Below are 12467 nucleotides of genomic sequence, written 5' to 3'. Positions count from 1 at the left end.
GTCACTTTTCTGTGTTAAGTTCCCTGGAATACACCCTCCTCAAAATATGACAGCTGATCCATTTGGAAACTCACCAAAGGACAGGTGAGCTTCGTTTCTACTTTCCTTCATTATCTCCTAAGATTTGATATTCAGGGGCTGAAACATGAGAGTCTCTCCTTCTGTCCTGATCTGTCTCCTCTAAGCCCTCCTTTTCCTGTTCACGTGGCTTCCACTGCCTTGTTAGCTTGTCATCCCCCCCGCTTTACACCCCCAAATAACACGTTTTTCTTCTCCCCCTGTGAGCCATCACTACTTTTCTCTCAACCATCTTCCATCTAAGAAAGCAGCTCTCTTCCCTGCCAGTGCTGCTGCTTGGAGAGGCAGAAACACTGTGCTGTGTGGTGTATTGAGGCACGGACTCAGGGGGTGAAGCCGAGACAAGTTTATTGGAATCACAACCCTCCTTTTATAACCCAACACCAACAGATAACCATACCTTATAAGGTAAAACCTGTGACTGCAGCATTTGACTGGCTGCCAGCTGTCATGGCAGTTGAAACAGGAGTTGAAACGGCAGTTTTAGGAGTTGCAGCTCACCCCTGTAATGAGCTGCTCCATTCTTTACAAAGCTACGTTTTTTTTCTAGGCCCTATTTCCCACAGTGCTGCCCTTTGCATGTTGATAAACAAAGCAGTTGGCTTTTTCCCCCAGGGACTGAAAGTGTCACCTCCCCCAGACTGGGGCCTGGAATTCCAACCACATTCCTGACCTTGGGTTTCACAGTTACCCATCAGTTTGCGGGAGGGGAAAAGAAAAAAGGTGAAGAGATTACAGCAGCAAGTAATCTGGGGCTAAGTGTACCTTCATTTTCTCAAGCTGTTCTGGAGAAATAAATAAAAGCAATACTACAGAGGGGAAAAAAGCTCAAGCCAGGTATCAGTTTACTGAATTTGATCAGGGAATACAGAAGAAGAACATGCCTGCAAACACACATCTGCACTAACTTCTCAAACTGTACAGTGCAAAATCTGACCCCAAGGAGTCTGTACAAAACAGTGGGAATGGAATCAGAGAGGGGAAGGAAAAAATCGTCAGCAGTGCCTGTCCCAGTCCAGGGGCATTACTGAGCAGCACCTACATTTCCATGGCTCTCTGGGCAGGTCATTTTTCACGTGTCCCAAACAGCACATCTTGAAGCTTCTTCCCACTGAAATACTATAGACATTTCAGGGCATCTGAACAAACAGATTCTCAAAGCACAACGACCTCAAGGCAAGGGAAGAAGTGAGATTCAGTGGCACTTGGCAGAAGCTGCCCAGGGCATTGTGTCAAATGGGTATTTACCCAAAGGAGCAACAAGCTCAAACCATCCGGGAAAGAGCCAGATGATGAAAGGGTGTTAGCTGCTGAGAATTTCTTTGGGAAGAAGTAGACTGTTAACCTGAAATAGAAATTTGCAATATACCATGGAACCTTATTCCAAGTCCAGCTGGAAAATACCTTCTTGTTAAGAGTGTGAAATAAGTACTAAAGTGTCATCAACTATGTGATTTTCTCTTTATTCCAAATCACTGATTAAAGAAACATAACTCAGGTGTGATCTCACTCTGTGCTCCAGTGAGATTAACATTAGAACAATATTGTCACTGTCTACTGGTCTCTTGTGCTCCTCACTGGCAGGCACTTGGTGCACCCCTGGATATCCTGCTAATGAGGTAAAAAACTAACCCTTCTAAAGTTCCAGATTTTCCTCACCTATTTGTACACAGCTGGACAAACTGGACCAAGTTGCTACTTGAAAGCCATCTGCTGGATTTAGCATTAATTACTCCTTGTTTTGATCTGAGGGAAAAAAGCTCACACAACACAATCTCTGAATGCTCCTTTGAACTTACCCACAGTGTGTTCACAAAGACACAGAGCAAGGCTTTTAGCTTTTGCTGCTCCCCTCAGTTCCAGCATACAAAGAAATGTCTCTGTGAAATAACAGCAATTGCCTTCCCATGTTACTGAACTACATTCAGTTTATCTGGTCTCAAACAAATACTCCCTATCTTCTCCTTGTTTTATTTTCATGGGTCTGGGTATTTAGATGACTGCCTTCACTGGAACAGGATAGAAACCGTTCACATGGTTATAAATGAATATTATTCTCTTGACAAAACACCTTTTCCAAAGCCCCTGATAAAAAGAAAGGGAAAAAAAAACCCAGACAGAAAAAGGGAACCACAGGCACATTGCCTGTCACCCACTGAAAAAGGTCTCCTCCCTAAAGATAATTCAGGCACACCCTTCAATCTGGATCTCTCACTATCACCCCAAGCTCTTTTTAAGTGGAAGTTTCTGTAGGGAAGCTGAAGTGCATCACTGTCTCAGACAGCCAAGGATAAGGTGACTGAGGGAATTCAGTTGCTCTGTTTAATTAATACAGGATTATTTCCCTTTCATTTGGTGAAGCTAATAATATGACTGGTGGAATGTCAGTAAAAATGAAATCATAAACTAGTGCAGCACCAAAGGGAAAATTTATTTTAGTTATGGAGTATTGCCAGCAGAAATCTTGAAAATCTTATCCATATTTACACTGATAAAATACCACATGTACTTCATGGGATACTGGAAACTTTCTACAATCCTTGTGGCATGTCTTTACAGAGCAAGAGTTGACATTTGAGATACCTTAATAAATGAGTTGCAGTTCTATTGTTTCTTGAATGTTAAGCCCCACATCCTAAACGCAGGAACACGTTCAAGGTCCATGTCCTATTTTAGACCTTTTTCAGCAGCTGTGATATTGTGATAATCACACTTAAAATATTCCTCTAGAAAGAGTAAATTAGCCCTTTTCACTAGAAGGATTCTTATGATCAAAAACAAATCTGAAAGAGAATTAATTCAGATTTCTTTTTTTGTTTGTTGGTTGGTTTTTTTTCAGCAATGCAATAAATTGCTGTCCCTAACTGGGATGGCTTTTCTACCCAAGAATTAAAAAGAAAACTCCAAAGTTCACTTTAATCTGCACTTATATTACCTTGTGGGTTTTTGGTTTTTTTGGAGGCCTCACCTATGTAAAAATACCTTCCTTAAAATGCCTTTGGTTCTGTAGGAACCAAACCATTCCAGCTGACAAACCATTCTATCACCAGTACTGCAGGGAAATGTAATATCCCACTAAAGCAGAAGGGAAAGAAGAAAACCGAGCATCAGCAGCTCTTCCTAAGCAAGATCAGGGGTTTAGCTCCATCTAACTGAGGGATGAGATGTGTCCCTCATGGGTCTCTTCCCACTCCCCCACCAGCCCTTCTACCCGACTGCAAGCTCAAAGTTCTCAAAAGAGAAGAAGAAGCTGGAGCGTCAATATTTCCCCAGTGCAAACCCCAATAATCTTTGCTGGGAGCTGACAGGAATTGCTGTTCCACTGCCCTGGGATATCCTGGCTTGAGGCGAGAGCGCAGCCCCGCCCAGAGCCCCCAACCACTCTGAGAGCTTTTGTAGGGTCTGTTTGGGCACGTCCCTGTGGCAGAGGCTCCCCCGACATCTGCCGTGGAGCTGGTCCAGCTGCTGGACCAAACAAGGCATTGTCCAGCCTGCCTTCCCCCAGCCCCGACCGCCCCAGCCCATCTTCCATCGCTCTGCTTCCTTTTCCTGCCCCTGCTCCCCCTCCGCTCCCTTCCCTCTGGCATTTTATGAGGAATGTTCTTGCTGTTCTCACTGTCCGAGCATGAGCTGATCCCCAGGGGAGCCTGTGGAATGTAACCCCTCAAACACTAAATTCCTTCCCCTGTGCCAAAGACACGGGTTTGTTGTTGCTGCCCCTCCCGCCGAGCACCAGCTACATCTCCTGCTCCTGCCCAGCGGCTTTGCAGAAATCCAGGGCTGGGTGTGGATTGAAGGCTGTGGCAAGGATACAGTTGCTTGGCTTCCACCCTTGGTGTCTCGGTGTTTGTGATCTTGGGAATCCTCACAAACCTGGAACAATGGTAGATTATCTGTTGTTGTAAGATATGTACGTGGAGATTGTTTTGATCTATGTTTAAATCGTCCTTGAATAAAAGAACTGATAGAAAACAATGAAAAATAAATAGGAAAATGGAAAAATAAGAAAAAACAAAAATTTTTAAAAAAATGGAGAAAAAAGATAAACAGGAGAAAAAAAGAGAAAAAAATAAAGAAAAAAAACAGGAAAAAAGGAGAGAAAAAAGAAAAAACAAAGAAAAAAAGAAAAAAAAGAAAAAAGGGGAAAAAAGAAAAAAAAGAGAGAAAAACGGGAAGAAAAGAAAGAAGAAAGAAAAAAGAAAGAAAATAAAGAAAGAAAAAAGAGAAAATAAAAGAAGACAGAAAAACTAAAAAACAAAAAAGTCCGATCCTCCCCCGCCGCAAGGACTTCAACTCCCACAATGCCCCGCGCAGGTGGGGGCGTGGCGGAGGGCGGGCAGGGTCCGTGACCTCGCGCTGATTGGCTGCGGGGCGGGTCTGTAAAGGCGGAGGGCGGGCAGAGCGAGCGCCATTTTGGCCGCGTGGTCGCCAATGAGGAGAAGGTGGCGGCCCCTGCGCTTGGCTGTGTGAGTTTGCGGGGGGTGCGGGGAGAGCGGGGTCTGGGGATCCCCTCGGGGGCTGCGGGGAGCGCGGGTGTGGGTGGAAGGGCTGGAGGGCTCGGGAGGGCTTAGCGGGGGAGTTCGGGGGTTCCCGGGGAGGTTTTGAGGGGTCCCTGAAGGGACTCAGGGGGGAGGTTGAAGGTCCCTGAAGAGGTTTGGGGGTCTCTGAGAGGGTTTTGATTTCTGAGAAGATTTGGGGGGTCCCAGGTGGGCTTTGGGGGTCTCTGAGGAGGTTTGGGGTTCCTGGGGAGCTTTTCGGGGACGTTTTCGTCAGTTTGGGGGTCTCTAGGGGATCTAAGGGGTCCCAGACGGTTTTGAGGGTCCGTGAGGGGGACTGGGGGGTCCCTAAATGGGCTTGGGGAGTCTCAGATGGGTTTTGCGGGTCACTGGGAGGGTTTAGGGGGTGCTGGGGAGGGATGAGGTCTCTGAGAGCATTTGAGTGGTGCTTGAGAAGGTTTCAACGGGTCGAGGGGGGGATTTCAGGGGGTTTGAGGGGATTTTGTGGGATCCCCTAAAGCCCAGCAGTGGGTTCAGGGGGTCCCCCAGCTCCCAGGGGAGGAGTCCTAGTGATGCCCCCCAAAATCCGGGGGAGGAGATGTACCACATCTGGGTAAGGGGATCCCAGTGCCCCCAGTATATCCCAATGACCTCCCTGTTACCCTCAGTATGGCCCAGTAACCCTCTCAGTGACCACCTGGTGTGTCCCAGTGACCTCCCACTGCCCCCCCTATGGCCCAGTGATCCTGCAGTGAGCACCCAGTAACCCCCAGTATGGCCCAGTAACCTCCCAGTGTCTCCCTGTGTGTCCTGGTAACCCCCCAGTAACTCTCCAGTTCTCTGCCAGTGCCCCCCAGTGTGCCCCAGTTCCCCTCCAGTCCCTCCCAGTGCCCTCCCAGTGTCCCTCAGTAACCCCCCAGTCCCTCCCAGTGCCCCCTGGTTCCCCCCAGTGTGTCCCAGTATCCCCCAATAATCACCCAGTACCCCCCAAAGCCCCCCAGTTGTCCCCAACATGTTCCCAGATGCCCTTGGCCTTTCTGTGGGGGTGGGGAGGGGGTGTTTTTGGGGTCAGAGGGTCCGGAGAAGAGCAGCGAGGCTGGGGAAGGGAGTGGAGCACAAGTGGTGTGAGGAGAGGCTGAGGGAGCTGGGGGTGTTGAGGCTGGAGAAGAGGAGGCTCAGGGGAGACCTCCTTGGCGTTTCTGTGAGCGTAGCAGGGAGGAGGGATGATTTTGGTGTCAGAGGGTCCAGGGGGGGCTCCTGGGGTGAGATGGAAGGTTGGGGACATCACGGTTGACATTTGGGGATAGTGGGGTGGGGTATGGGGACAGTGGAATTGAGAGGAATTATGGCCATGGAGAGGCCCTGGGGACATTGGAGACACCAGGGGGGTCTCAGGGTGTTAAGGGGGGAATTAGGGACACCAAGAAGATCTTGAAAACTCCAGGGGGGTATCAGGACTCACATGCTCTTGGTGCTGCCCCTCCTCTTTCCCCCTAGACATCATTAACCCCCCCAGATGTCTCCCAACCCCCATTTTCCTTTTAATCCCCTTCCCCTACAGATCCCTTTGACCTCCCAAGACCTCTTTTAACTCCCCTAAATGCACCCAAAGCATCCCAAAACTCCCCAAATTCCTATCCAACCCCCCCTCAGATCCCCTTCAAATCTCCCCCAACCCCCCCCTCAAATCCCTTCCAACCTCCCCCCCAAAGAGAGATCACCCGGCACCCTGGGACAGGAACACAGTGGGCTGTACTGGGGGCACTGGGCTGTACTGGGAGGGCACTGGGGGGGCTCAGGTGTCCCATGACAACATGGCCCAGCTCCAGGAGAGATGTGGGGAGCAGTGAGGAGGTACTGGTCTCTCCTGGTCTGTACTGGTTTTTGCCCCCAAGCCCCTCCCCAGCTCCCCCAGGACCCTCCCACACCCCAAAGCCCCCCAGGCCCCTGATTTGGTCCTGCTGCCCCTTGAGCATCTGCAGCTGCTGCAGAACCAGGCATTTCATCAGCAAATGTGCAGCTGACACCAAGCTGGGGGTGTGTTGATGTGCTGGAAGGCAGGAGGGCTCTGCAGAGGGACCTGGCCAAGCTGGATCCATGGGCTGATTGCAAGGGATGAGGTTCCAGCAGGCCAAGGGCCGGGTCCTGCCCTTTGGCCACAAGAAGCCCCGTCAGCCCCCCGGGCTGGGGCCAGAGTGTCTGGAGAGCAGGCAGGCAGAAAGGGAGCTGGGAGTGGGGATGGACAGGAAGCTGAAGAGGGGGCAGAGTGTGGCCAGGTGGCCAAGAGGGCCAATGGCTGGTGTCCTGTGTGAGGAAGAGTGTGTCAGCAGGAGCAGGGAAGTGATTGTTGGGCTGGACTGAGCTCTGGTGAGGCCACCCCTGGAGTGCTGTGTCCAGGTCTGGGCCCCTGAGTTGAGGAAGGCCCTGGAGGGGCTGGAGCAGGTGCAGAGAAGAGCAGCGAGGCTGGGGAAGGGAGTGGAGCACAAGTGGTGTGAGGAGAGGCTGAGGGAGCTGGGAATGTTGAGGCTGGAGAAGAGGAGGCTCAGGGGAGACCTCCTGACTGTCTGCAAGTCCCTGCCAGGAGGTTGGAGCCAGGTGGGGGTGGGGCTGTTGTGCCAGGAAGCAGCAGTAGGACAAGAGGGCTGGGTCTTGAGCTGTGCCAGGGGAGGTTTAGGTTGAATATTAGGAAGAAATTTTTCCTGAGAAAGTAATGAGGCCTTGGAATGGTCTGGGCAGGGAGGGGGTGGAGTCAGGGTCCCTGGAGGTGTTGAAGGTGAGAGTGGATGTGGCCTCAGTGCCATGGTCTGGGAAGCACGGCGGGGTTGGATCCAGAGTTGGACTTGATGATCTCAGAGGTCTTTTCCAACGTGGCTGATTCTGTGATTCTGTGATTGCCATTCCTGTGGCAGCACATGCTTGAGGCTCTATCCCCAGGGTGATAGAGATGTCTGTCCATATCTATCTCCAAGGTCAGTCTGTAAATGTGTGGTGTTAGCAAAGCAGGCTAATTTGTGGGATGGTTGTAGGAGAAAGAAGTCCAGAGGCCAGTGCAAGCAGGCAGCCCTGAGCTTGCACCTGATGTCCCCTCCCTGCAGGTTCCTGTCCTTGAGCCCAGGCCCTGAGGTGAGGCTGAGAAGTGGCGCGGAGGTGAGGCCAGAGCTGTCCCTGAGGTGAGGCTGAGAATAAGTGCAAGGCAGAGGTGCTGCTGAGGAAGGAGAGCCCCGTGGTGGGGAAGAGGCAAAGGTGCCCATCCCCAAGAAGGTGCTGTGTCCATCCCCTGTGTGCCAGGTGAGCTGGGGCTTTGCTGCAGAGCTGTGGGCGCTGATTTGAGCGGCTGCAAGTGCTGAGATGGTGGGCACCCAGGAACACAAACTGTGCCTGGCCACGGAGCCTGCAAGGAGGAGCAGAGACAGCGGTGGCAGTGTGGGGGTCCAGGTTGTCCCTGTGCCTTCCCCTGCAGGCCCTGTCTGTCCCTGCTGGGCCCCTGTCCATCCCCATCAGGTCCCTGCCCGTCCCCCCCGGGCTGAGCTCCCCCCAGGAAGTGCCGTGGAGCTGAAGCTGCTGCCATCCCCCCCCTGCAGCCACTGCCCCAGCCAAGGGAGCAGCAAAGGCAGGGCCAGGAGCAGAGGCAGCAGCAGGGGAGCCCTGGGGGGGCCGGGAAGCTCTTGTGTGGGTCAGGAAAGAGGCACTGGGCACGAGGCCGGGGCTGTGCTGAGCAGGCCCAGCCCTCACGTCCCCCCAGCCAACGCCGGCTGCCCGGGGGGCTTGGGAGGGACCCCCAGCCTGTGTGCCCCACAGGGTGAGGGACAGGCAGGGCCATTGCAGGGCCACGGTGAGGGCACAGCCTGTGTCAGCAGAGCTGCCCAGGGCCGGGGGCAGCCGGGGGTGTTGGGACCAGGCAGTGGTGGGACCGAGCAGAGCACGAGGCCTCTTGCAGAGCCCTGGGGCAGCCTCCCACTTGCCAGCCCTGCCCTGGTAGGGTGACACTGTCTCCTCCTTACAGGACAGTCCTCCCAAAATCTTCGGGGGGGCTTTTTGTGTCTATTGCTGGTTGCTGATTCCTGCTGGGGACCTGAGAGAGCCTCTGCAATCCCATTTGTGGGGCACAATCTCCTCTACAGAGCTTGACTCACTGCAGACTTTGCAGGGAAATCTGTGCTGGCAGCTGCATCCTGAGCCCGAGGGCAATTTGTATCCCTGAGTGCTGATCCATCCTGGGGACCCAAGGGATCCTCTGCCCTTCCATCCATGCAGGAGTCACCCTCCTGCCCTTTACTCCCTACAGAGGAACAAGTGCCATCTCTCTGTTTGGGAGAAGCCAGATGCTGCCCCCAGGCCATCAGAAGTGGTGCTGAAACCTCTTTCAGCCCAGCCCCGGGTGCAGTTTTCTCATCCCCTCACCGAGTGCCCGCTCCCCCAACCGGCACTGACCAACCAGGGCGTTTGGCACACTTGGTTTGGTGGTTTGGAGAAAGAGCCTCGGAGGGCCAGATAACCTCAAGGAACAACCATGGTGAGTTTGAAGTGACACTACATTAATACAGCTTTTGATTAATATATAGGAACTCAATCAAGTGCTCATGAATTTACCTCACTTCTCTCATCCTCCCAATTAAACACCTTTTTCTGGGCTGAATCTTCCTATTTTGGAGTATTTTTTGGCTGAATGCTAACTTCCTGCAGTTTGGGGGGGTGTTCATCCTTCTATTTCTGAGGGATTTTTTGCCTGAATCTCATTGGTTTGGGTTTTTCTGGGCTGAATCTTGGTGTTTTGGAGGTTTTTATGGTCACAGGATGTCAGGTGAGTTCTAGAGATGGACTTGGGCAGGAGGAACCCCCAAGCCAATGCACTCAGTCCTTGTTTTCCCCTCCCATCAGGATTTGTCCTTCCCAAAGCTTGGGCGGATGGAGGAGGAGGCTGCGAGGAAGAGGAAGATGCCTTGGGCCCCCCAGGCAGGTGAGGAGGAAGTCAGTGGCCCTTTGGGCGGGTGTTGTGCTGGCTCTGTCAGCCGAGCATGGCCCCGGCTGCAGGACAACCCCGCTGCCGCCGCCGTCCTGCCGGGGCCGGAGTTGGGGGGATGTCCTTGGCCTTCCCTGTGGGCCGGAGGCAAATCCCCTCCCTGTCCTTCTTGCTTCCTGCCCCAGGCCCCGAGCTGAGGACGGAGAGCCCGGAGGACAAATCCCCCCGTGAGACCCTGGTGGGAGAGGCCGTTTTGAAGGGCTCCCCGGCACAGGAAGGCAGCGGGGAGGAAAAGGGCCGGAGATCCCCCCGCAGGAGGGGCTCCAAAGCCATCCCAGGGTGCTCTGAGGAGGAAAGAGCCAGCCTGTGCCGGGAAGGCGGCCGGAGCTTGAGGGGGAGCTCTGAGCTGGTGGTCCCTGATCAGCCTCCCAGTAGGGAGAAGCCCTTCAGGTGCTTGGAATGTGGGAAGAGCTTCAGGACGAGCACCACCCTCCTCACCCACCAGCACATCCACACTGGGGAACGGCCCTACACGTGTAGAGAATGCGGGAAGACCTTCAGGTACAACTCCAGCCTCTTCACTCACCAGCGCATCCACACTGGGGAACGGCCCTACTCATGTGGGGAATGTGGGAAAAGCTTTAGGCAGAGCTCCCACCTCCGCACCCACCAGCGCATCCACACTGGGGAACAGCCCTACTCATGTGGGGAATGTGGGAAGAGCTTCAGGGAGAACTCCAAACTCCTCATCCACCAGCGCATCCACACTGGGGAACGGCCCTACACGTGTGGGGAATGTGGGAAGAGTTTCAGCCGGAACTCCAAGCTCCACATCCACCAGCGCATCCACACCAGGGAGATGCCCTACAATTGTGGAGAATGCGGGAAGAGCTTCAATGACAGCTCCAACCTCCTCAGTCACCAACGCATCCACACTGGGGAACGGCCCTACAAGTGCATGGAATGTGGGAAGAGGTTTAGGACCACCTCACATCTCCTCACGCATGAGCGGACGCACACGGATGAGAGGCCCTTCCGCTGCACCGACTGCGGGAAGGGCTTCAACCTTAACTCCACCCTCATCACCCACCGGCGAATCCACACCGGAGAGAGGCCCTACAAGTGTGGGGAGTGTGGGAAGACTTTCCCCTACAGCTCTACCTTGACCAAACACCAAGGGACTCACCAGTAAGGGCAGCCCCACCAGTGCCCAGGCTGCAGGAAGAGCTTCAGCCACTGCTTCCACCCCAAATGAACCCCCTGATGGTGAGGCAACCCCTGGAGTCCAGTGACTGTCAGTCCATCCCTTTCGACCACAAAGGGCCAGTCCCTTTTCCCAGGGGCAGCTTCTTCCAACAGAACCCTTCTTGGGGCATGTGTGGAGATTCCTGCCTTGGCTAGGGACCCCCCCAAGGTCAGTCCTGGAGGTTGAGAGCAGAGATCTCCTCACCAGCGTTGGTCTGGGGGAGTTCCATCCATCTCTAATTAAGAATTCTTGCTTTTGTGCCAGCTTGAGTAGAATTGCTTCAACAATTGCTTTAGTGTAGAGCACTGTCCTATCTTATGCTGTATTCCTGGTAGTTTTAGTGTTTCTATTGTGCAGTAAATAATTCTGATGAAGATCTTTTGTCTGATCACTTATAACCCTAAATAAATTCCTTTCTATCAATAAATCTGATTTACCATCATTAAAACCTGGGGGACAAAAGTGGTTCAGTCACAGCTCTGTAATTCCTCTAAACTGACACTGTTGGCATAATCCAGAGCTGGGATTGGATCCAGCAACCTCCAGCACCCCACAGTAAATTGGCAACTGTGGGGCCACCCCCCTTTGCCAACCCCCTTGTGCCCAAAGACCCCCATGGGACTGTCAGACCCACCAGACCATCCCCCCTTTTCCATCCCTCTCCCTGTTCCTTCCACTTTTCCATGGTCCCCTCAATTCACAGCCCCCCCAGGATCACTCTGGGAGTCCCAATCCCCACTTTTTTCCCCCCTCCCTCACCCCTTCCACATCATCCCCCCACTCCCCAGCCCCCTCATGCTCAGTTTGGGGGTCCCACCCTCCCCTTTCCCCACTCTTCTGACCTCTCCCACCCCTCTTCCATCATCCTTCAAACCTCAGTGCCCCTCCCCCTCCACTTTTGGGTGGTCCCACTCCCCTCCCACTCAGTTTGGGGTCCCACCACCCCTTTATCCCCTCTGACCCCCCTTTTCCCACTGATCTCCCCACCCCCTACTCCCCCGAGAGCTCCTCGCCCGCAGCCGGGGGGGCTCCCAGCACCACCAGTGCCCAGAGAAGTCCCCCCCCAGAAAAGGGGTTGGGTGGGGTCCTGGGTGGGCTTTGAGTGTGTTTGGGGGTCCTCCTTGAGGGGCTGTTGGGAGGTTTAGTGGGGTTCCCAGCATCCTTTTGGGTGAGCTGGGTGCTGTATTGAGGGGCAGGTGCCCTCTCAAAGCTCCCCCAGAGTGGGTTGACACAGGGGGACACAGGGGGGTCCCCATTCCCGATCCATCCCGGGGTCGGTTCTGCCCCCCCCCAACTCAGATCCACCCCTTGGGATCCCCCCAATCCCCTCCCCCACTACCCCCTATAACGGAGAGTGGGGAGAACTGGGAAGCTTTCCTGGGATCACTGGGAGCAGCCGGGCAGAGGCAGAGTGACAGCAGGGGAGGGGGGGACACACGACCCCCCCAAAATCCTCACGGGGACGAGGGGGGGGTCCAGGCTGGGCCTGAGGCCCTGGGGAGGGGCTGCGGCCGCCGGCGGCTCAGGAGCTCTGTGGGGAGAGAAAAGGGGGTGACACCGGGGTGGGGGGTCCCCGGGGGGGCACAGACGCTCGGGGGGGGACACACAACCCCCTGGGACCCCCCTCACCTTCTGGTGCAGGTAGAAGCCGAGCCCCAGCGCCAGGGAGACGAAGGCCAAGAGGAAG

The 12467-nt window shown here is 54.0% G+C and overlaps 1 pseudogene; it reads left to right on the top strand.

The window, feature by feature from the left end:
- Positions 1–9084: 9084 nt before the first annotated feature.
- Positions 9085–11207, top strand: LOC116781425 (annotated as a pseudogene).
- Positions 11208–12467: the final 1260 nt, after the last annotated feature.

The sequence above is a fragment of the Chiroxiphia lanceolata genome (genome assembly GCF_009829145.1).
Source record: "Chiroxiphia lanceolata isolate bChiLan1 chromosome W unlocalized genomic scaffold, bChiLan1.pri scaffold_46_arrow_ctg1, whole genome shotgun sequence".
Taxonomy (NCBI): Eukaryota; Metazoa; Chordata; class Aves; order Passeriformes; family Pipridae; genus Chiroxiphia; species Chiroxiphia lanceolata.
This window is presented reverse-complemented; position numbering and strand designations above follow the sequence as displayed.